This window comes from Myxine glutinosa, chromosome 2 (genome assembly GCF_964187855.1).
Source record: "Myxine glutinosa chromosome 2, kmMyxGlut1.1, whole genome shotgun sequence".
Classification (NCBI taxonomy): domain Eukaryota; kingdom Metazoa; phylum Chordata; class Myxini; order Myxiniformes; family Myxinidae; genus Myxine; species Myxine glutinosa.
Window position 1 is genome coordinate 194,345,552 of NC_136262.1, and position 24,919 is coordinate 194,370,470.

General features: G+C 43.8%; 1 protein-coding gene across 7 annotated transcripts in view; it reads left to right on the forward strand.

The window, feature by feature from the left end:
- Window positions 1-24,919, forward strand: part of PTPRA (protein tyrosine phosphatase receptor type A) — a 221,923-nt gene that overhangs the window by 17,159 nt on the left and 179,845 nt on the right. For 6 of the 7 annotated variants that reach the window (XM_078772136.1, XM_068106528.2, XM_068106531.2 and 3 more), the window contains exon 2: window positions 2,766-2,841. The gene's annotated coding sequence lies outside the window, so the exon portion shown is untranslated. Of the gene's footprint in view, window positions 1-2,765; window positions 2,842-24,919 lie in introns of those variants that run through there. The other variant, XM_078772135.1, reaches the window with a different exon arrangement.

Here is a 24,919-nt window from a genome sequence, read left to right on the forward strand (position 1 = left end):
TGCCTGGATGAGCGGTTTACGTTTTATACCCCACTGATAGGCCAAATTTGCATTCTGGCCAGGTAATTATCACAGATGCATGTCGGGTGAATGCTGGTGTGTATAAGAGGGTGGTACTCTGGTTACCACACTGGAACTCGCTGGTTTGCAAAGCCTACCCACACAGGTACTCGCTGCCCCTTTTGTTTCAGAATCTTGAGATTCTTCCTCCATTGACACTACAGTAGTGCTAGTGGACAGGAAATGATCAGGTGCTGTTACTTGTACTTCTCATATATCTGGTGAGATCACTCACCAGGTCATTCTAACTAAGGAAATCACTGATGGGAATCGTGGTCATGTCGGACACATACTGTATATGTAGAAATAGTGCTTTGCAATGCAAGATTGCAGCTAATTTGAAGGTGAGAATGACAGGTGCAACCATGACAATCGACGGCCCTAAAATTTGGTGTGTATTCTCAGTTGCTCACAATCCTAGATGTCAATGTATACTAGAATATGGCTAAATCACAGCCATTTCAACATTTTAACATTAACATTTTAATGTTTTAATATAATTTTAGCAGCAGTCCAAATAGAAGTAATTTTATATTTCAAAAAATGTTTGCGATTGAGGATTCAGGAGGGCAACCAAGATACTTGCTGACCCTAAAAAAAAAAAACGTTATAATTAAATTTATTGGGATAATAGGATCACATGCCAACAAATATGGCCGAAACAGCTGCCATTTTTAAATCCAAATTGGCGACCATTAGGATGATAGAGAGAATTGGTATCATGCTTTTGTGTTCAGAGGAGTTATAAAAAATATTTCTGGAGGTTGCTAAGATTGTACCCAAAAATGCACAAGAGCCGGAATTTTGTTACACACATTTATGGACTAAACTTCCTGCTGGCGTTCCGAATACCATGTTCCTCCTTTTACTGGGTGGTCCAAAGATGCCCTGGTGATGCCTCGGTGGTGGGTCCTGCCAGCTCAGAGATTCTGTGGAGAGGCTGAGAGAACTGGCACATGCTCCTCACCCTGTGGAGGTCACCGCTCAATGACATATGCTCACACAAAACAGTTGCTCAGATGGTCATCAGGTGCGCTGATTGGTCGCCTCACTCGAGCACGCCATTGATTGGCCCAATTTAAAAAACACGTATTCCATTTGGCTTGACAGCCATTGGCTGTGAGGCTGCTGAGGAGAAAGTGGAAAACGGTAGTAAGGAAATCAATAAATGAGAAATAAGCGCATTAAAAAGTGAAAAATACAAAGCGAGGAAGGGGAAAGACGAGGGTTCAACGAAACACTCTCCTGTCATGGAAATTGGGGCTTCACATAGATCTACTCTAAACATGCAGATTACAATACAAATAATTAAACACTTAACCCTTAGAGTCTGTTTTCCTTACTTGCAGTATAGCAAACACACACACACACACACACACACACACACACACACACACACACACACACACACACACACACACACACACACACACACACACACACTATCGGAGTTGGATACTTTGAGACCCGGTAGCTGGTAGTTTCACATGTGTACGTGAGCATATCTCCGTTTCATCTCCTGAGGCCCACCCTCATGTGGGGATAGCAGGCTAAAACAACTTGCATGCATGCGCACACACACCACACCACACCACACCACACACACATACACTCATAAACACACATGCACAAAGTTGGATACATCAAGACCTGTGATGGCTCCGTTCCACCTTCTGAAATCTGCACCATGCATGTGATGGTAAATTTAAAATGTCACAATAAGGGAACATTCATCGCCTCATGCCTCTTGCAGAGATTCCTCCATGGTAGCACCCCTATGTTTTAAACTGAGGTTTTGACTAACTTCCTAACCACAAGGGTGTGTCTGGGCTGAAATAATCGAAACCTCGAGGAAGAATGATGCCCAGATGATGATCCATGCGGTCGGGAAACCAGTCATTTGCTTATAGGCTAAGGTTCTTACTTTAGGTAAGGGAAATATGTTTTCAGATTTACAAATTAAACTCAGTAGAGAGCATACCTCTGCCAGGTGAACAGTTTACATTTTGTATCCCAGAGTAGACCACAAAATCAATACAGAATCGCATTTAATCAAAGTCGTCCTCCCACAACTTTTCGAGATATCGTGCGATATATTGTGTTTGGCCCCATCTCCCAATGGTGAAGAATCACTTAAAAATTCTACCAGCCGGATCCGTATCCGGATCTTCACCAAAAATCTAATCATTTCGTCCTTGTCACATACAGTACCACACTGCCAAATTTCGTCCGAATCCGTCCACAACCTTTTGTGATATCTTGTTCACAGAGAAACAGACAGGGGTAAAAACATAACCTCCATCCACCTTTGGTGGCGGAAGTAATAAAGTTGAATAGAGGATGTTGTGAATTTAACATCATTTACAGCAATCCTTTAAATAACATTATATTTTAGGAACAGCTGATGCTGTACAATTCATTGAAGTGTGTGTGCGTGCGTGCGTGCACGTGTGCGTGCATGTGCACTGTAAAGCCCCAAAATGACTCCCCGCATTGTTCATGAAGGGATTTTTCGAAAAAGAAAAAAAGAAGAAAGAAAAGCTTTTGCCATTGTTTGACGCATTGGTCATGCAGGAAAATGTGCCCAATGAAATATTTTTAGACTATGAAATAACTGAATTGCTTGTAACTATTTCCAATCTGAATTAACATACAGGCTGGTGTGCGTATGCTTATTATATCCAATTCTTTGCCTTAACCTCCAGAGTGCAAGTTCGACCACCTGCTGACTTCAAGGATCTTCATCTACTGAGCAGTCGGTGCTTGAGTGGCGTGGATTTAGTAAGTGAGCTCGGTTCTTTGTAAAAGTGTTTTTGTGGTGAAGACGGTCAAATGTTTAACCGATCATTGACTTCCAGTTCTCGAAGGTTTTTGGGCACAATCTTAGTTTTGCTGATAGACTGAGAAAACAATGCTTTGTTAAATTGTGCTACTTCCTGTTTTTTTTATTAGTACGAGTATTTTTCTTGTACACCAGGTCGAGGCTTGTATAAGACCTAACACATAGAACACATATTTGTAATGTGGTTGTAGGGAATATTGAGGAGATCCGAAGTTTGAGATGTGCAGTACAAGTGATTGAGAAGTTTGCCATTCATCATTTTTATAAACCTATGATCATTTGGTTGGTTAACGTAGAAAGTGGGTTGAATCTGCTGATGGGTCGATTGGAGATTTTGGGTTAATGAAGGACCAGTTAAAGCATTTGTGATTTCTCTGGCATCTCTGGAGGAGTGGGGGGGAGGTCTTTATCTCAAACTATAAGGTTGTACACTGGCAGCAATATGTACTAAGATACAGAGCACGTGCAGGGTTGTGAAGCTTGTCCTTCCTGTCTTGCCTGTTCACTTCCAACCAAGACTGATGTTATCATTTGTGACAGTGTATGTGGTTATATACAACTTATTTCCTCCTTGTGGCACAAGACTGAAAAAAACCAGGCCTGTCGCGGCAGTTTCATTGGCTTGGTGGCTGGGGGGTTACAACCTGGACGGGTCGCCACTCTGCCACAGGATACTCGAATGCAAATGCAGGGATTTGTCATTTTTCCAGGGTGCCATAGATGGTCCGCAGTCGGTGGTTCGCCTTCTCTTTGCGAAGGGCACCGTGGGGTCTTTAACGTCCACCAACTAATACTAGCAAACGGGACGCCCAGTTTCACGTCCATCCAAAGGACGGGAGCACACTTTGATGAATTTCCAGCATGCAAAACACCAGGATGGCAGCTTATAGCTTTGTCAAGATTCAAACCTAGGCTACACAGCTCCGAGGAAAGTCTGCATATCTCCACATTATCCTGCTAGCCCTTCCTACGTTATAGCTGCGTGTATTATGTTGAACAAAATATCACCACGCAGACTAGATCAAAACATGCCACTGGGCGGAGGTTTCCCATGCATAGTGTAGAGTAGCAACAAAAACAAACAGATGAGTGAAACGTGTTTCAAGTTCTTGGTCAAGCCACCTTGTGCTTCACTAAGAGCATCCATTCTGTTTTGCATCGATTTGGTGAGATTTTGTATCACTATGTGGCTGAGCTACTTCCATCTTCCATATCCATTTGAGAGTTTCCTTTGATTCCATTACATTGACAGGAAGTGGGTGGTTTTTCTCTTTGCTGATGATTCAGATGCACACATCAATGATAGGTTGGAATTGTATAGACTGGCCTTTGATTAATGGCTAGAAGATATCCGAGGCTAGAAGATTAATGTCTTGCTTCCTATTCCAGGATCTGCTCTTATGAGAGGTGTGGTGTGTACGCATCAGCCTACTTTAAAAAAATATGGGCACTAAACATAATCTCAGTAAAACTTGTCGATATAACAGTAGACGTTGTTAAATTGTCAATGAACCCTGCAGAATGGAGATGTCCTTCAACAAACACCAGGTCTTTCTCCTTAAGGCCTCCCCTCCCCCCCCCCCCCCATTTATCCCTATCCACCCCTTGTCTACCTTTCCCCCCCCCATTTCCCCCCCCCCCCTTCTCCCTCCTTCTCCCTTCATCATTTTCCTCCCATTCCTCTCTTTCCTTCCTTTCCCTCCCTTACCCCACATTTCCTCCCCTTTTTCCCCCACACTCCCCCTTTTCCCCATCTTCCCTCCTTGTCCCCCTTTTCCCACTTTTTCCCCCATATCCCTTATTCCCCTTTTCTCTTTGCTGAATCATAACACATACCATAACACCTATAGTCATTGACAGTGGCAGAAAGATGTACTTTGAGGTCTTCATTTGTTCTCCTCTAAATCCAGGTGGTAATTCCAGACGTAAATTGCCAAAAACTACCTTGACTTGGTTTGGAGTTCTGATTCTGCTGTACCATACTCTTACAGAGCGTCGGTGCTGCCGAAGCAGTTTCTTGGCATGAGTTATCCTGGGTAGTTTGTCATTGCCTTCCCATCAGTAGTCAGGACAGGAATTTGGTATTTGGCCATGGTGCTGGCGATAGTTCGCCTACTCTTCACAAAGGACATCATGTGATCTTGAATGTCCACCAACTAATTCTGGCAGATGGGGCACCTAGTTTAAAGTCCATCCAAGGATCGGCACATGCATTGATGAATTATCCTGCTTGTGAAAAACAAGGCTGACTGTTTATGGCTTGGCCAAGATTTGAACCCAGTCTAGACAGCGAGTCTGCGTACCTCTTGACCATCCTTCCAACCCCAATGCAGAGTACACACCATCAATTGGCAATATTCAAGGGTATTTTAGTTCTCTGAATAGAAAGCACTTACGTAAATGGTATTATTCTTACTGGCTAGACATTGCTTCTTAAATATACCAAATACAGTATGTATTCATTTAAGTAGAAATTAAATTCTAGATTTCTTGACACACTTTTGTCTCATGGGCAATGTCAGCCAGGGAAGATGCTGAATGCAAACCTGGAACGCAAGCATATTGTTACGGTACGCGGTTAAGGATGTTATATTTGCCGAGCGGAGGCTCCGCGACTGAACAGTTGTTCCCCGACTAAACCCGATTCACCCAAACGTTGGCCGTATCGCGCCACAGATATTCAATGGGGAAAAGACTAAGACGACGAATGCAAAGAGGAAGAAGAAGAAGACGTACAGAAGAGTAACGGGGTTTATTATTATTTACACACATAAGCAAAAAGAGCAGTCATGGGTATTTACAGCGGACATGAAAACGCAGGTGACACAGTGAAAATTACTAGCTTATACAGACTTAGTTACTACCCAGGACAGCACGAACTAAACAAACTCACGAACGCAAATGGGGAACTTGCAGGCAGGAATGGCTGGAAAGGATGAGCAGGTGGGATCACAGGGCACAGCGAGCAGGTCCACTCCGGGGGGGGAAGCGGGGAGCCGGAAGCTCCTTGCAATCCGCTTTACAGCGCACGCCGGCAGCTCCTGGTATTCGGCTTTACGGCGCACGCCGGCAGGGTCACTCGCTGCCCCGTCAGGGCTTCACGTGGCTGGTTGAAACGGGGCTGGACTCATCTGCCGTATCTCTTTGCAACTCGTTCGTAAAAGTTCCTCTGCTTTCTCTTGGACCCTTTCTTTGTCGTGTACCTCTCCACGCAGCTCAGCTCGTATTCCCTGCCTCTCACTTCTCTCCAGCGCGTGACTGACACGCCCTCTCCCCCGTGCTCTGTTTTGTGACCTTCTATGGTAATCCCACGGGCTTGTCTCCTTATTTGGGCATCGCGCCGACGGCACGCCCCTCGTGGCGAGCCACGGGCTTGTTTCCTTATTTGGGCATGGGGCTGCACAGCCCCGCCCTTCGTGGCGCGCCCTGGGCTTGCCTCTCCCTGGCGACCCCGCCCCTCCTGTTCAAACAGAGCACGGAGCACATATTCACTGTAGCAGCGAATTGAGAGGGCGTGCACCCCACGCTTGTGAACTGCTTTACCCACAGATGGAGAGTTTGGCTGGGAAATGGAATTATTGAAGGGGAGCTATTCTTAATTGATTCGGTGCAATGGAGTGTCATTCTAATGGAAGACAAGGCCTTACTCTAAAACACATAATAAGATATAAGCTACTGAACAAGGGTTTTATCGGGTCCTGCAATGTGGTGTTTCATGGAATAACTACCGGGACGCCCTTTTTTACTTTTACACAACTCTGGAGGCAGGAGGGGCCATATTCAACAATGTTCATCACCATTTCCAATATAAAACAACACAATCAAAAAAAATGCAATCATATCCACAACAATATCATCGGTGAAGTACTTCCAAATCACTTTTCTGCAGCAGTGGCTTCTCTTTTTTGAAGTTTGCAATAATATTGAGCACAGAACCGTGAAAAAATAGTAGTTCTCTGGAAACGTGTCTTTCACTCTGACCGCACTACGAACATCCAATAACATGACATCAAGTAAACTTATAAATATCGTGGGATTCAACTGTTTTCAGCACAGTAATAGTGCATGCTGGTTATAGGTATGGCTAGATGTCATATTTGTACATAATAACACCATGCAATATCGTAAATCCCCTCTCGTCCAACCCCCTCTTTAGTTACTTGTGGAATCACATCCCTAATTCCGCATACTCACGTTCTTCTATCCACGTCGTTAAAGTGGAGAGCTATCATCATATTGTGTTTTCCTCAATCTCCATTTCTTATCTTTTTCTGTTGCCACTGAATCTCCTCTGCGTCCACCCACACTTTCCCACATTTTTCCTGCTTATCGGCTTTTCCTGGTTGGTTTACCCTTTCCTTGTCTACACTCCCAACTTGGGTTCCCTTGTCCTGTAAGTACGACTTTGCTTGCAGTGTTGTCCATGTTTGTTCCTTCCCCATTTCTCTATCCTTCCTTGTATGCAAACTCCCTCTGCTCAATCACCATGTCAACTTCACCACTCTTTTATTCAGCTCTTCCATGAGCCATTGAGCCTCAAACCTCAATTATAAAATATGACGATCCATGTTGTTGTGTGGGTGGCCCAATTACAGTCACGTGAAAAAGTAAGTGCACCCCATGTAAAGTTTTGACTTTTTCATCATATTTCACAATACAGCTAGTTGATCTTCATTTCAACAATATTGATAGATAAAGGTGATATAATATAACAAATATCATGAAACATTTACATTTTGTAGTCCATTGTATAATTTAAATAAACATAAATGCAAATTTCGCATGTGGAAAAAGTAAGTACACCCCTACATTTATCACAACTACAAATACCTAAAATTTGAATCAGGTGCACCAGCTCAGGTGCAAATGATTAGAACATCGTTAGAGAGTATCTTGGAAGAACCTGTCTTATTTAAAACTCAGACATTTCGTTTGGTTTGCTCTTTGTTGTTGAAGTGTGCGGGGTCACCATGCCTCGATCAAAAGAGCTCTCTGAGGCCTTCAGAAAGAAGGTTATAGATGCCTACGAGTCTGGGAAGGGATTTAAAAAGATCTGCAAACAATTTGAAATCAATCATCGACTGTCTGGAAGATCATCTACAAGTGGAGAACATTCCAAACAACTGCCAACTTGTTCAAGCCAGGCTGCCCCAGCACGTTCAGCCCGAGAGCAGACCGCAAGATGCTGAAAGAAGCCTCTAAGAACCCCAGAATGTCATCCCGGACCTACAGGTGGCTCTTGCCACTGTTGATGTCAAAGTGCATGAGTCTACCATTAGAAAGAGGTTGCACAAATTTGATCTACATGGGAGGTGTGCCAGGAGGAAACCTTTTCTGTCCAGAAAGAACATCAGGGCAAGACTAAAGTTTGCCAATGAACACCTAGGCAAAGACCAGCACTTCTGGAACAATGTGCTCTGGACAGATGAGTCAAAGGTAGAGCTATTTGGCCACAGTACCAGAAGACATGTTTGGCGAAAACCAAAGACAGCATTTGACAACAAGAACCTGATACCAATTGTAAAGCATGGTGGTGGAAATATTATGGTTTGGGGCAGCGTTGCTGCATCAGGGCCTGGGCAGCTCACCATCATATAATCCACTATGAATTCTTCATTGTACCAGAGGGTGCTTGAGGATAATGTGAGGCCATCTGTCGGAAAGTTGAAGCTCAACCGAAGGTGGACCTTGCAACATGACAATGACCCTAAACATACCAGTAAATCCACCAAGGAATGGCTGAAAAGAAAGAAATGGAGGGTTCTGGAATGGCCAAGTCAAAGCCCGGATCTAAATCCCATCGAGATGTTGTGGGGGGATTTGAAACGAGCTGGGCATGCAAGAAACCCCTCAAACATTGCACAGCTGAAAGAATTCTGCATGGAGGAGTGCGCAAAAATTTCTCCCAGTCGATGTCAGAGACTGGTAGACAATTATAAGAAACGCCTAATTGAGGTTGTTTCTGCCAAAGGGGGCAATACCACCTATTGCAGCGAAGGGTGTACTTACTTTTTCCACATGCGAAATTTGCATTTATGTTTATTTAAATTATACAATGGACTACAAAATGTAAATGTTTCATGATATTTGTTATATTATATCACCTTTATCTCTCAATATTGTTGAAATGAAGATCAAATAGCTGTATGTTGAAATATGTTGAAAAAGTCTTAACTTTGCATGGGGTGTACTTACTTTTTCACGTGGCTGTATGACATTGTCTTGAATTGATTTGAAGATGTATTCATATTGAACTGCAATGAATGGTGTGCGTAGTTGTGTCTTCATCCTTGATTGTGATTGCTTGTGGTGTTTTTTGCAGTAGTTGTGTTTTATCACACACATTGAAGTAACCTTGAAAGATTCAAGATGGTGGTTGTTCAGGGTGGTTGAATCCTATGGCAACCTGAAAAGATTCTAAATGGTGGTTGTTCAGGGTGGTTGAATCCGAAATCTACCTTAAAATATTCTAGATGGTGGTTGTTCAGGGTGGTTGAATCCGAAAGCTACCTTAAAAGATTCCAGATGGTGGTTGTTCATTGTGCTCGAATCATATGGCTAACTTAAAAGATTCTAGATGTTGGTTGTTCAGGGTGGTTGAATCATATGGCTACCTTAAAAGATTCTAGATGGTGGTTGCTCAGGGTGGTTGAATCCCATGTCGACCTTAAAATATCCTAGATGGTGGTTGTTCAGGGTGGTTGAATAATATGGCTACCTTTAAAGATTCTAGATGGTGGTTGTTCAGGGTGGTTCAATCATTTGGCTACCTTAAAAGATCCTAGATTGTGGTTGTGCAGGGTGGTTGAATCATATGGCTACCTTAAATGATTCTAGATGGTGGTTCAGGGTGGGTGAATCACATGGCTAACTTAAAAGATTCTGGATGGTGGTTGTTCAGGGTGGTTGAATCCAAAAGATACCTTAAACGATTCTAGATGGTGGTTGTTCAGGGTGGTTGAATCATATGGCTACCTTAAGAGATTTTAGATGGTGGTTGTTCAGGGTGGTTGAATCATATGGCTACCTTAAAAGATTCTAGATGGTGGTTGTTCAGGGTGGTTGAATTATATGGCTACCTTAAAAGATTCAAGATGCTGGTTGTTCAGGGTGGTTGAAACCCCATGTCTACCTAAAAAGATCCAAGATGGTGGTTCAGGGTGGGTGAATTATATGGCTACCTTAAAATATTCTGGATGGTGGTTGTTCAGGGTGGTTAAATCCAAAACTACCTTAAACGATTCTAGATGGTGGTTGTTCAGGGTGGTTGAATCATATGGCTACCTTAAGAGATTTTAGATGGTGGTTGTTCAGCGTGTTTGAATCCGCAAGCTCCCTTAAAATATTCCAGATGGTGGTTGTTCATTGTGCTCGAATCATATGGCTGAACTTAAAAGATTCGAGATGGTGGTTGTTCAGGGTGGTTGAAACCCCATGTCTACCTAAAAAGATCCAAGATGGTGGTTCAGGGTGGGTGAATTATATGGCTACCTTAAAATATTCTGGATGGTGGTTGTTCAGGGTGGTTAAATCCAAAACTACCTTAAACGATTCTAGATGGTGGTTGTTCAGGGTGGTTGAATCATATGGCTACCTTAAGAGATTTTAGATGGTGGTTGTTCAGCGTGTTTGAATCCGCAAGCTCCCTTAAAATATTCCAGATGGTGGTTGTTCATTGTGCTCGAATCATATGGCTGAACTTAAAAGATTCGAGATGGTGGTTTGTCAGGGTGGTTGAATCATATGGCTACCTTAAAAGATTCTTGATGGTAGTTGCTCAGGGTTGTTGAATCCCATATCTACCTTAAAAGATCCTAGATGGTGGTTGTTCAGGGTGGTTGAATTATATGGCAACCTTAAAAGATTCAAGATGCTGGTTTTTCAGGGTGGTTGAAACCCCATGGCTACCTTAAAAGATCCTCAATGGTGGTTGTTCAGGGTGTTTGAATCAGATGGCTACCTTAAAAGATTCCAGATGGTGGTTGTTCAAGGTGTTTGAATCATATGGCTACCTTAAAAGATTCCAGATGGTGGTTGTTCAGGGTGGTTGAATCTGAAACTACCTTAAAAGATTCCAGATGGTGGTTGTTCATTGTGCTAAAATCATATGGCTAACTTACAATATTCTAGATGGTGGTTGTTCAGGGTGGTTGAATCATATGGCTACCTTAAAAGATTCTAGATGGTGGTTGCTCAGGGTGGTTAAATCCCATGTTTACCTTAAAAGATCCTAGATGGTGGTTGTTCAGGGTGGTTCAGGGTGATGCTGACGCCACCCTCCCTCCCCCCCCCCCCCCCCCCAAATTTCCATGTTTTAAACGTTTCCCAGTGTGTGCCCTGGATTAGAATAGGTACATCGTATCCCTGCGTGTCGTAAGAGACGACAAAGAGGGTCGGCGTCAGGAAGGGCACCCGGCCATAAAAACATTGCCTCAAAAAGAGAACCATGACAATTACAACTACATATGGGCAGGGTACAGCCCGAAGTGGAGATCGGTTTCTGAAGTTTGGGACATGGAATGTAGGGACAATGACAGGGAGATCAGGAAAAGTGGTGGAAGTATTGGTCAGAAGAAGAGTGGACATATGTTGTGTGCAAGAGACGAGATGGAAGGGAAGTGGTGTGAGAATGATGAAGGGTAGGCAGGGACAGAAATACAAGTTTATGTGGCAAGGGTGCCTGGAGGGCGTGAATGGTGTTGGTGTCCTGTTTTCTGACGAGTTTGTAGACAGTGTGGTGAGTGTGACTAGAGTGAGTGATCGGTTGATGATTGTGAAAATGATGATTGGAAAGCTCTTGGTGAACGTCATCTCGGGATATGCTCCGCAGGTTGGTCGAAGCGATGAAGAGAAGGACAAGTTCTGGTGTGCGATAGCGAAGCTGATGGAAAACGTCAAAGATGAGGAAGTTGATGTGGTAGGAGGAGACCTAAATGGACATGTGGGAAGGAGTATGGATGGTTTTGAGGGAGTTCATGGGGGTTACGGATATGGTGTGAGAAATGGAGAAGGTGAAAGGATTTTGGAGTTTGCTGATGGAGCTGATTTGTTGATTTGTAACGCTCAGTTCCAGAAAGAGGATAATAAGCTTGTTACATACACGTCAGGTGGGTCGACGACAACCGTTGACTACCTGATGGTGCATAGGCGAGATAGGGGGCACCTCCGGGACACAAAGGTGATCCCGGGGGAGGAGGCTGTTTCACAGTACCACTTGTTTGTCTGCGACATAAGGGTGAAAGGTGCGAGGAGAGCTCGGCGGGTGAAGTACCAACCGAGAATGAAGGTGTGGAGGTTGAAAGAGGTGACAGTAAGGGAGGCATTAAAAGAGAGGCCGAGTAGGGTAGAGGATGATGTGGTTGAGCTTGAAAGTGGTTGGATGTCAATGAAAGCTGGTCTGTTGGGAGCCGTTGGTGAGGTATGTGGATGGACAAACGGACCACCGAGGCACTCGGAAACATGGTGGTGGGATGATGAAGTTGGAAAGAGGATTGATGAGAAGAGGAAGAAGTTCAAGGAGTGGCAGAAGGCGAAGGGTACGGGAGCAGAAACAGCAGAGCATGAAAGTTATAAGGCAGCCAAGAAGGCTGCAAAGAAAGAGGTAGCAAAGGCGCAGGAGGCATATAGGAAAATGTTCGGAGAACGCTTGGATTCGGAAGAGGGTCAGAGAGCAGTATTCAGGATTGCAAAGCAGCTAGTGAAAGAGAGGTGTGATGTGATGGGGGTGAGTTGCTTGAAGGATGAAGTGGGACAAATCGTTGTGGACCCAGATGGAATTAAAGGAAGATGGAAAAGATATATGGAAATGCTGTTGAATACAGAGAATGAATGGGATGGCAACATAGAGAGTAACCCAGTTTTAGGACCGGCAGAGAAGATAACTGAGAATGAAGTTGAGGAAGCGATAAAAGCAATGAAGAGTAGAAAAGTGGGAGGGCCGACGGGAGTTGTGGGAGATATGTTGAAGGCAGCAGGAAGTTGGGGTGTGAAGAGAATGACAGAGATCTGTAATCTGGTGGTGAAAGAAGGCCGCATTCCAGTGGATTTTTGAACTGAGTACCCTCGTCCCTCTATACAAGGGAAAAGGTGACCCTCTGGAGTGTGGCTCATACCGAGCGATAAAGTTATTGGAGCATGGAATGAAGGTATTGGAAAGGGTGTTGGAGAGGAGGATAAGGAAGAAAGTTAAGATCGACGAAATGCCGTTTGGATTTATGCCAGGAAGAGGAACGACAGACGCGCTTTCATTGTGAGGCAGTTGCAGGAGAAGTACATGGAGAAGAGGAAGAAGTTGTTTCTTGGGTTTGTTGCTCTGGAGAAAGCATTCGATAGGGTTCCACGCAAAGTATTGACATGGGCATTGAGGAAGTTAGGAGTGGAGGAATGGTTGATCAGAGTAGTGATGGCAATGTACAAAAGAGCACGCACAGCTGTAAGGACGAAGGACGGGAACAGTGGTGAGTTTGAGGTGAAGGTGGGAGTGCATCAGGGGTCGGTACTAAGTCCACTACTATTTGTAGCTGTGATGGAGGTGCTGGCTCAGAACGTAAAGGAGGGTTTACCGTGGGAGTTGTTGTATGCAGATGATCTGGTGTTGATTGCGGAAAGTATGGATGGACTGAAGGAAAAGATGAACAAGTGGAAGGAATATATGGAGACAAAAGGTTTGAAGGTGAATATCGGAAAGATGAAGGTGATGGCAAGTGGTAAAGCATGTGGTGAGGTGGAAAGAACTGGGAAGTGGCCGTGTGCTGTGTGCAGGAAGGGTGTCGGAGTGAATTCCATTCAATGTACAATGTGCGCTGAGTGGGTTCATCAAAAATGTAGTGGTCTGAGAGGGTCATTAACCAGTGTGGCAGCTACATTCAAATGTAAGGTGTGCACAGAGGGAGCTGCACATGGAGGGAATGTTGAGTTGGATCTTGGAGACGGCGTGAAGCTGGAAGGTGTGAAAACATTTTGCTACCTCGGAGACATGCTGAATGGAGAAGGTGGATCAGACTCGGCAACGGTTGCTGGAGTGAGATGTGCATGGAAGAAGTTTCGGGAACTGAGTGGCGTGCTGATGAGGAGGGGAGTGTCATTGAAGCTGAAGGGAAAGGTGTATGCTGCATGTGTGAGAAGTGTATGATTTATGGGAGCAAGACATGGGTTATGAATGTCGAGCAGCAACGAAGGTTGGAAAGGGTTGAAATGTGAATGGTTCGATGGATGTGCAGAGTATTGTTGAGAGAGAGGAAGACAAATGATGAATTGCAAAAGATGATGGGAATAGAGCCTGTGATTGATGCTGTGAAGAGGAACAGGTTGAGATGGTTTGGTCATGTGTTGAGGAAGGATGAAAGTGACTGGTTGAGAAGAGTGATGGAAATGAATGTAGAAGGAAGTAGAAGACGGGGAAGACCGAGAAAGACTTGGCTGAAGATGGTGGAAGAAGAAATGTGGGCAAGGGGGTTAACAAGGAGAGATGCAGAAAATAGGGCAAAATGGAGATGATTGTCATGGGGACCGCAAGGCTAACCCCCGCTCTAGCAGGGAAAATGGCCTTTAAAATGCATGTTGTTGTTGTTTGTTGTTCAGGGTGGGTGAATTATATGGCTACCTTAAAAGATTCAAGGTGCTGGTTGTTCAGGGTGGTTGAATCTGAAAGCTTCTTTAAAAGTATATAATCTTTCAGGGATTCAGGGTGTTTGAATCTTATGGCTACTTTGAATGATTCTATCAATGATTCTGAGGAGATTTTGATGATGTTGAAGTGGCTGAATCTGATTCTGAAGAGATGTTGATGATGTTGAAGTGGCTGAATCTTGAATCTGAAGAGATGTTGATGATGTTGAAGTGGCTGAATCTTGATTCTGAAGAGATGTTTATCATGTTGAAGTGGCTGAATCTTATTCTGAAGAGATGTTGATGATGTTGAAGTGGCTGAATCTTGATTCTGAAGAGATGTTGATCATGTTGAAGTGGCTGAATCTTGATTCTGAAGAGATGTTGATGATGTTGAAGTGGCTGAATCTTATTCTGAAGAGATGTTGATGATGTTGATGATGTTGAAGTGGCTGAATCTTGATTCTGAAGAGATGTTGATGATGTTGAAGTGGCTGAATCTTGATTCTGAAGAGATCTTGGTGTGGCTGTCATGTTTCTGTAAGATATTCCATGATATCAGTCAAAGTTAAGGCTTTGGATTTGTATCAAGTCCATAGAGATCCTGCTAATAGGTTAATGGGAATAAGGTTGTCAAGTGTGATATGATATACGGGTTATATATACGTGATGTGCATTAAATCAACACATGGATGAAAGCAGTTTCCCAATCAATCATCGACGTGTAAAGGCAAGACATGATGGCCTCCATATAAACTGTTAAGAATTCCTCCCTCCCTTCTTTTCTCCTTCCCTTCATTCCTCTTTCTTCCTTTCTTAATTTCTGAGTCATTCCAATTGACAATAAGGCATGGTAGTTCCAACGATACAATATACCCAGAGCCCTTATCACAGCCTCTACAGATTAGTCTGGTGTTATTTTTTTGTTTAGGGCTCAAAGATCAAAATTGGTCATGAAATTCAGGCCTTTGTCTTTTTAACCAATCCAGTCAAGACTTTGCATTAAAGACTCTTCCGTGTGACAACGGATTGGACATCTACTATGTAAGAGAGCTGTTGGTCTGTCTGTGTGTGTCGGCATTTTTCTCAGAGATGGCTGAACGGATCTTCGTCAAACTTTCAGAGGTTCATCAGTGAGTGGCTGGGAGTGATTTAGGCAAACGAGGAAGAAAAAAAAAGTTCGTTTTTTGGGGATTTTTTAAAATCCCTTTACTCGGGGTACAAATACAAATACAATTTTGTCTGGGGGATAACATAGGTTATGTGGCCGCGGCCTCATTCGGGAGTGTGGGGGACCGGGAGAAGGGTGTAAATTCTCGATGTAAATGTGTACCGTGTAGCGCCACCTGGTGATGGTTGCAAAGGGTATTAAACTTTCCTTTTTTACCTGTGCAACACTGAGGTTATGAAGCACCCTTTGCATGGGTAAATTTGTCCTCCTTCCCTTCCCTCACTCTCCCCCAAAACGGAGGTGCCTGTCAAAGCCATCCCTCCCCCACCCCTCAAGGATGTATATGTAGTATATCTTCCCCCTCCCCGCTGCTTTCGACTCCCCCTCCCTCTCCTGCTTCATCCCCCTTCTTGCCCAGCAACGCCAAGTACTCCTGCTAGTTTTCTATCAATTAATATAACAGTTTTTAGACTTTTTTGTTTTGAGGTGTATGAGGGTGGGGGATGGGGGGGGTGGTGGTTCAAAAAAATATGAGAACAAAAGAAACTCCATTCCTTGTAGTTTACCCTGGATGATAATAATTAAGTCTGTTTGATCGGCAGTGTTTGCAGGTAGAGGAGTTGCAGCTGAAACCTGAATCCTATCCAGGTTCCTCTGATGACTCCATCTCTGTTTGCTCTTTGCTTATTCGGGTTTCTTCTGATGACTCCTATGCATTATTTGCTCTTCCATTTGATTCCATGCAAATAACAGTTTTTGAAGCATCAGAAAAAAATTTGTTTTTGCTGCATTACTTGCAGTTTTTGGGCCTCTCAAATGGGGAAAGGTTTGCGTGCACGTGTGGTTTGATTTCTGCTTCTGGCTTTAACCACGGATTAATCAATTATTGTTCACACTGTGCTCATTGTGAGCAACAGCGACATGGGCAACACATTGAATTGCTTTCCTCGCTGTTGATTTCTGCACAAGCCATGGGCGAGCCTTTGGTGTTGCAGGAAGGCTTGGTCGGGGGCAGGACGAGGACGGATGAGTGGGTAGGTGGGCTGTCTGAGTCATAAGTGCAAAGAGTAGGTGATACACCCATCAACCACAACACCGATGTTTAATGCCCTTCATGAAAGTATCTCGGATTATGCAGAACTTGTGGCTCTTTTTGTCTTCGAGAGTGTTTTTTTTTTTTGTTTTTTTTTACTTTGAATGATTTAGTTACGCTGTTAATTAAATATTTTGCGTCCATTCATGTCATGTGACGTTGCATGACATTTGACAGTAAACAAAGGACAGGAGTCTTCTCTCCTCAAACCCCCCCGACCCCCCCCCCCCCTCCTCCCCCTGTTGTGACATGGATTTGCCTGGCGCAAGTAAGCAATGTAAACCTTTTGATGATTTTCGGTGTGTCTGGAACGAACGCAGGTAACTGCTTCACAATGAAATTGATGTGCCAACGATTCAGAGTTTCACAGTACATTAACCTTCAGAATTGCCTTGTGATGAGGGAACAGTAGTTACGCAAAGCCATCTGACAATTCCACCTCATTCAAACCATTTTATGAACAGACTTCTGATGAGAATGTGGAGTGCTTGTTTTGGGCCGTTATTTTTCTCTCTCCAGTTAATTCATTCATATAGGCGAAGCTATTTGCAATTTTGCTAAGGGTACAATGGGAATGGTGGTAGTCTGTGCCTCATTCCGAGATGATCTTCGCCTGGTTTACAATGGTCTATTCATATTTTGGCCATTGATGTGACTTTGTGCCCTTAATGCCGTCTTTGTTCCAAAATCTGGGAAACGCAGTGAGCTGCAGCAGAGGCACAAGTGTTCTGCTTGTTGATAGCAGATGTTTCTCCATTTGGTCACCAACCCAGCTTAACCGTGCCGTAGACGTTTGGTCACTGTCACACGATTGATTGAATTGAGTTGCTTGTTTTCAGTGGTGCAAGTATTATTTTTTTTACTCATGGGGAATCTCCCACCCCCACGCACTTGCTTCCAACATGCTCTGCACATCCATTTTGGGACCATGGATTATTATTTGTCAGTGAGTGAACTTTGAGAGAAGAGGGAGAATATTAGAGTGAAGAGTGTGGGAGTTGGGGGTTAAAAAATGTGTATAATGGTGTTAACAAAAGGGTTCTATGCTACTACTATATACTTACTCTCTTGCCTGATAACCCCTCTTGTAAACTGTTTTTCAGCAGGCAGCCTCTTCCCCATTTTCAGACCTTGATAGAATCACGAGCTGGTCAAACATTTGGAATATCATTCAATTCTGACAAATCTCACCCTCGCTCTGTATCCCTATCCCTATATCTCTATCTCTCCCTATTTCCCTCCGAAATGATCATCTGCCAACCTCCCATTAACTTTCTTAACAACTCTCTTGAAGTACAGTCATTCAAATTCCTGGGTCTCACTATCTGCTATGATCTTTCTTGGGCAAATCACAATTCAAAGTTGACCTCCAAAGCCTGTCGCCGACTTGGTTGTGCAAGTCCTTCTATGTCAACACCTGAACTTCTATCCACCTACAAAGCTTTCATCCGCAGATCGATTGTTCACTGCTCTCCCCTCTGGGCTGGTGATCCTGCCTCACACCTAGCTCGGCTTCACGCTGTTGAAACCAAAGCGTTCAGAATCATTGGAATCTCCCGCGATGAAGCTAACTCTGAGGGCCTTTCACTCATTCACCGCAGGCAGGTTGGTGGTCTTTTTGTCTTCTAACGACTCCTCTCCGGCCTAGCTCCCCCAGCTCTATCTGTGCTCTGTCCCCCAAATATTCCTGCAGGTCACACAAGATCTGCCAGCAACCCTCTTCTGGTGAAATTGCCAAAATCAAGACTCTCTGCTCACCTTCACTCTTTCATTGCTCTTTTCTCCCGCCTCTGGAACAAACTCCCTCACTCTCTTCAATCCCACTCCTCCCTCCAGGTCTTTAAAACGGCTGTTCACCACCATCTCTTATCTTCCCCAATCCAAAACCTTGATCTTTTCTACCCCGCTAATTTCACCCCAAATCCAATTTTTGAGGTGACTTTTGTCTTCTTTCCTGGAAGTCCTTGGTGTCCTTGCGTTTTATACCTATCCTGTCCCCCCAGGCCCTCTCCCTCCCACACATCTCCCGATGTCCCTGCTCTCAAATGTTGTGTTTGTGTGTTTCCTCCCCTTCTCTCCCCATTTTGTCGACCGCTCCCCTTTTTATATACTTTGTTTGCTTGTTTGTTTTATTTGTTTGTTTGATAAATGTTAGCTCTTTCACGAGCCTCGACTCTGTATACAAAAAAAAAAAAAAAAAATTGCGATCGACCCGATGTGTAACATCTCTGGATGCAATATGCTTGATTTTTTTTTTTTTTTTTTAAGATTGAGGCTTATGGAAGAGATGGAAGGTAAAATGACAATGAACAGATTCTCAGTAGGGCCTTGGGGCAACAGTTAGACACCACAAGCAATGGTTTGTCAACGTTTTTTTTCCAATTCCATTTGTGCGTTTGTATTCGGGCTAAATTGCTGTCTGTGAGGTCGTCTTCAGCAAGCTGTTCCGCTGTATTTTCATTTTACCCTCCTGGGACTGTGGCTAATGGTGTGTCTTCTCTTATAACCGCTGCATTCCTTGTGCTCACTATTTACCCGTAATGCTTCTCAAAGCAGCAGTCCACCCCCACCTCAACCCGTCGAGTAATTAAATATTGATCGTTATTGCCAAACACGATTATTTGTAATTTATTTTGTTGTTCCTTCCATATATTTATATTGGAACTTATGGTTGGCATTCTCAGCTTTTCTTCTTGATTGGACTCGTGAACTACAGATATTTATTAACTAGAGCAGCACACTGTAGAGCGCAAACCTCCGATAAGCTGAACAGTACGTTTTGTATCCCACTGATAGGCCAGATCTGGATGAGGACCTGAACCAAAATCTAATCAGCTTGTTCTTGTCACCTACCTAACTCATCCACCAAGTCTTGTCACAAACCATCCACTATTTTGAAACATCATTTTATATACGTTTTTGGCCCTATCTTTCAAAGGTGAAGACTCGCTTTTTTAAGTTCGAAAAATTCTCGTATCCGGATCCGGATTGGGATCTTCACCAAAATCGAAGAAATTCGTCCTTCTCCCACGCTCAACCTGTCCACAAAGTTTTGTCCGAATCCATCCATTACTTTTGAGATATCCTGCTCATAGACAAACAGACAGACACACAGACATTGGTGAAAATATATCCTCCGTGCACTTTTGATGATGGAGGTAATAATAATTTTTAAAATGCCTATTTTATGCCTATATGCTGCCCTAATAGTAGATTTGATCTTTTAAGGACTTGGGTGAGACACCTTGCCTCCTACAACAAGTTTGGTGGAATTTCTCAGTGTTGTGACAAGGTTAAGCCAGAATGAAGCTTCTCCGAATGCCAGAGGTCCGAGACAAATGTCATTGTATTACCCATCTTAGTGATAACAGCCTCTCATAGTAGTTTAAGGCATATACTGTCTTGTTTTACAAATCTCCATTGCACGAGTTTCCACAATAGGTACTTCTTTACTGTCTTTGTTTAAGGAGTTACGTGACTTGTGAGCATGGAAGTAGCTGCGGGTTTTTTGGATTTGCTTGTGGAACATTACTGGGTCTAAAATGTTTATTGCAGGAGGTTTGTGCTCTTAATGCACATCAAAGCAAAATGTGCAACTTGATAGCATGTGACAATGCATTACCGAGTAATGGCCCTTTGTGCTTGTGTTTTATGTGGCATGCCAATACGGCCACTGAGCCAAAGGGCTGGATGAGAATGCACACCGATGATTGAGATGTAACTGAGATGATGCTAGATCTAATGGGGCTTTACATCGTGCATCTTGTGTGAACTTATCCTGGTTAATCCTACATGTCTGCTGAGGAATTTCTCTTTTCCCCGTCTTCTTCCCCTCCCCTTCTTCTTGATCTGCCTCAACCAGTGAGTGGAAGCTCTACTGGAATATTGATGTCATGTGGGTATGGCGTTGCTGGTGGTGCATTAGCACCTTAACCTGCCAGTTGTTTAGCCAAGCTTGTACGTCTTCGATTATTCTTTGTCCGAGTTGTTCAACCGGCCAGATACTGAAGTAATTCATGCATGCGAAGGTCTGGAAATTTTCGTCAGTGTCTTTGGGCCCTCGTTCAAGGATCATCTTGCATTTGCTTTGCAGTGAAGTGTGCGCGGCATGGGACCCTCTGTTCTCCTCCACCTCGATATCACCCCATGATCAGCACTGAGTTGGATGATCTTTTCTGCCCAAGTGAATTGCCTGCGATTTACGAAAAGACAATGAATGGTGCATTTGCATTTCTCAAAATATCCAAAAGGGATTGCTGCATACCTCTCAAGTCTGTGTGAGCAGACAATTGAATAAAGTTGTCCATTTCATGCATTTGAAATTTGCGTAAAAATGTCTTGGTTTTGGGATAGTGCATGCTCATAATCGCCGATGAATCTCCTTTATTTATTTTACTTTTGCATGTAAACAAATGCTCTAACCAAACACAGTATCAACATGCAGTTTGTATGCCAGAAATTATCGAACACAGCGATTACGCGACGGAGCTGGGTATGGGATCTTCATTCAGCAGAGTTTTGCCAATCCGATGGCACAGCCAGGTAGATGTACATAAAACGGGATAGAGAAAATACCAGCTCAGTGAAGGTAAATATGTCTTTGTTCTAAATTATTTTGATCCAAGCAAAAGTACAAATTGATATCTGTACCAGTGAGCTGACGTCGGCCTCAGGGTTTTAAGATTACAAGTCAGGACACACAGGCCTCAAACTGCTTCTTATCCGGACTCGATGCAAACCCGGGTGAATCGATAAACGTGCATAAAAGGCATAAGATAGGTTCAGGCAGGACACCTGCGTTTCCTCACAAACTGAGCTCCTCGTGTGCTGTAAAAAAAATTTGGCTACAGACCAACCATTACTTTAGCACTGCATATCAGACACTCATCATGCTTTGCTCACAGGTGGTGTCCGCTGGGGAAACCAATGCTAAACCCACCGATGGATCAAGGTTCAACCTCGACTTAGGGAATTGCAAGATGTATGTGTTGGGAGGGTGATGCATATCTGGAACACACCTGACTCGTGATCATTCAGGTGGTCAATAAATTGCAACATTAGCAGCCCCATGCAGCATATTGAAACCGGCATATCGTGTGAAAGCATGTGACGTGCGTCTTCTGCATGGGAAGCATTCTGCAGCCAATTTTGCTTCCTTTTACACTGCAGTAATATTGCCTGGGATTCGTTCACCAAGAGGAAATCTCCATCCGGCCAGTATTGTGACGGATTCCGTGTCCAGGCCAATGTCACTGTTCTTCTGCTCTGGCCTTGCCATATCACCTGACCTCTCCCCATTGAAATGCTAATTGTGTGAGATGTCCTTAGGAAAGCCATAAATAAATTTTCAGATTGCACCGCAGAGCTGGAGGCATGGTGCAGGATGCACCAACACACTATCCGATGACTCATCCATCACACACGGAGATGTTATCTGGCTTGTACGGTATACTCCATCGGGGTGCCCAGTGTTGTGTCAACTCAACTGGACAGGTTAACAAGTCTAGCAAGAAGAGCTGTTAGTTGTTACTCTTTCATTGCCTCGTTACAAATTTTATTCCACATTGAATTTGCAAAATGTGTGTTACACATTGACCTGCGTATTTTTGATTTGCATTCTTTTTTTACATTTAATTATTTATGATATTTGCTCGAGCATTGCCAGGGTAAAACAGCTTTGCTATAATACTCCCTACTTGTGTATTGTATGTAATATCCTCAATTTATTACCCTGCGCTGGTGAAGCGAAAATCAGGGTTAGGCATTTGTTTGCGTACGTGTGGCGTGCGTGTCTGCATTTTTAAAATTCATTTTCTCGGCAACTGTTGGTCCGATGGACACAATTTTGCGATAGGAGTGCCTCCGCCTTTAAAATAATTTTTATTAACAATTATGACGTCACAGGTCACGTGGTACAGATACCATCTTGGAAAAAGGTAACACCTCTATATCTTCGACACCTCTCAATGGAAATTTTTTTTAAACATGACTCATTTGTCAAGTGCTCCCCATGTGGAATAAGTGTTGTTGACGATCATGTCATTGGTGCCTTGTTATGACGTCATAATTTGACAAGCACAACGCTTAGTCTGATGAGTTTGAAATTTGTTAAGCGTGATCCACACAACAATTATATCAGAGAATATAAATGTATGATGTCATCGCTCACATGGTCTGGCAGCTATATTGGATCAGCTATATTGGATTTTTGGAAATCAGCCAACATCACCGCTTTACACAAAAAATGTGCAAAAACAGATCCTAGCAACTACAGACCAATCAGCCTTCTCCCAATTATCAGCAAAGTCATGGAATCCATCATTGCTTCGGTTATGAAATCTTTCCTCTTCTCCAATGGCTTGATCTCTGATCATAAATTTGGTTTCAGACCAGGTCACTCCACTCTGGGCATGCTGCTTCTGCTGTCCAAACATTGGATGGAGGTCCTCAATGCCAAACAGGAAATTAGAGCTGTCTCCCTCGACATATCACGTGCCTTCGATACGGTCTGGCACCCCGCTCTGCTCACCAAACTCTCCTCTTTTGGTATCCATGGAAATCTCCACGCATGGCTGGCGGACCTCCTCTCTAGTCGTAGTCAACGTGTGGCCCTGAATGGGTTTCTCTCATCCCCTCTTCCTGTTCAGGCTGGAGTTCCCCAAGGCAGTGTTCTGGGCCCTGTGCTTTTTCTGCTCTTCATCAATGATCTCTCCGACTCTCTTGAAAATCCTCTCTATCTCTTTGCTGATGACTCCACTCTCTGCCGCTCCATTCCTCATCCCTCAGATCGGCAGTCTGCAGCCTCCTCACTCTCTGCAGACCTGGACAAAATCACAGACTGGGCAAACAAGTGGAACATGTCTTTCAATCCTGACAAATCTCACACTCTTACGATGTCTCTCTGAAAAGACCGACTGGACAACCCTCCCATCCACTTTCTGAATAATCCTCTCCAAGAAGTTCTGTCACTCAAGCTTTTGGGTCTCACTATCTGCCATTATCTTTCCTGGGAAAACCACATTTCAAATCTGGCCTCCAAAGCCAGTCGCCGACTGGGCATCCTCCGTCGTGTGAATTCCTTCCTTGGCACACCTGAGCTCCTCACCACATACAAGGCTTTCATCCGCAGCTCAATGGAATACTGCTCTCCCCTCTGGGCTGGTGCTCCTGCCTCACACCTAGCTCGTCTTCATGCTGTTGAAACCAAAGCATTCAGAATCATTGGAATCTCCCGTGATGAAGCTACCTCCGAGGGCCTTTCACTTACTCACCGCAGGCAGGTTGGTGATCTTTCTGTCTTCTACCGACTTCTCTGGCCTTGCTCCTCCAACTCTCTCTGGGCTCTGTCCCCCAAATAATCCTGCAGGTCGCACAAGATCTGCCTGCAACCCTCCTATGGTTAAACTTCCAAAATCAAGACTCTCTGCTCACCTTCACTCCTTCATTCCTCTTTTTTCCCGCCTTTGGAACAAACTCCCTCACTCTCTTCAATCCCACTCCTCCCTCCAGGTCTTTAAAACAGCTGTTCACCACCATCTCTTATCTTCCCCCATCCAAAACCTTGGTCTTTTCTACCCCTGCTAATTTCACCCCAAATCCACTTTTTTTGAAATACCAACTTCTTTCCTGGAAGTCCTTGGTGTCCTTGTGTTTATACTTTCCCCATCCCCCCCCCCCCCCACCCCCCCACCCTTCCCACGCCGCCTCCCCCCAAGCCCTCTCCCTCCCACACATTCCCGATGTTCCTGCTCTCAAATGTTGTGTTTATGTGCTTCCCCTTCTCTCCCCATATTGTCTACCGCTCCCCTTTTTATATACTTTGTTTGTTTGTCTGTTTGATTTGTTTGTGTGATAAATGTTAGCTCTTTCATGAGCCTCGATTATGTATACAAAAAAAAAGAAGAAAAAAAAAGAACCCTTCAAAACAGAAAAGTTTGCTCGCACCAAGTTGACTGTGCAGGGTAAGTTTTCTATGGATACCATCCAGTTTCAATTAGCTTTCATACATCTCCTGTTGCACATAAAGAACATCAGATTAAAATGTGAACCGCATTTGTGTGGGAGTGAAGTGCTAATTTGGAGGAATGTCCTTTTTTCAACTTCATTAAAAATTATAATCGATTTTTCAAGCCAAGCACTAAAAATA